General features: G+C 41.7%; 1 protein-coding gene across 1 annotated transcript in view; it reads left to right on the top strand.

The window, feature by feature from the left end:
* Positions 1-230, top strand: part of LOC119591192 (sporozoite surface protein 2-like) — a 28,154-nt gene that overhangs the window by 11,697 nt on the left and 16,227 nt on the right. The gene's annotated exons all lie outside the window — the stretch shown is intronic.

Here is a 230-nt window from a genome sequence, read left to right as displayed (position 1 = left end):
TTGTTTCTTTGTAACATGTATACGAAGTACTCTCTTTTTTCCCTACTGGTCTCGTCGTGTATATCTTTAATCGCTTTTCCTTTCAACCAAGAGTGAGGTCAGAGAAAAGATGCTTCCGTTTACAAGTGCTTTTATATTCATGTGCATTTTGTACATAAACATGTTCCCGTTTGTGCCTCTGCCTCGCCTGTTATTGATTCATGTGTCAACACGTTGGGGGGGGGGGTCAC

This window comes from Penaeus monodon, chromosome 28, assembly GCF_015228065.2.
Source record: "Penaeus monodon isolate SGIC_2016 chromosome 28, NSTDA_Pmon_1, whole genome shotgun sequence".
In the NCBI taxonomy this organism is placed as follows: Eukaryota; Metazoa; Arthropoda; class Malacostraca; order Decapoda; family Penaeidae; genus Penaeus; species Penaeus monodon.
Note: the sequence above shows the minus strand (reverse complement) of the source record. Positions and strands in the feature narration are given on the sequence as shown.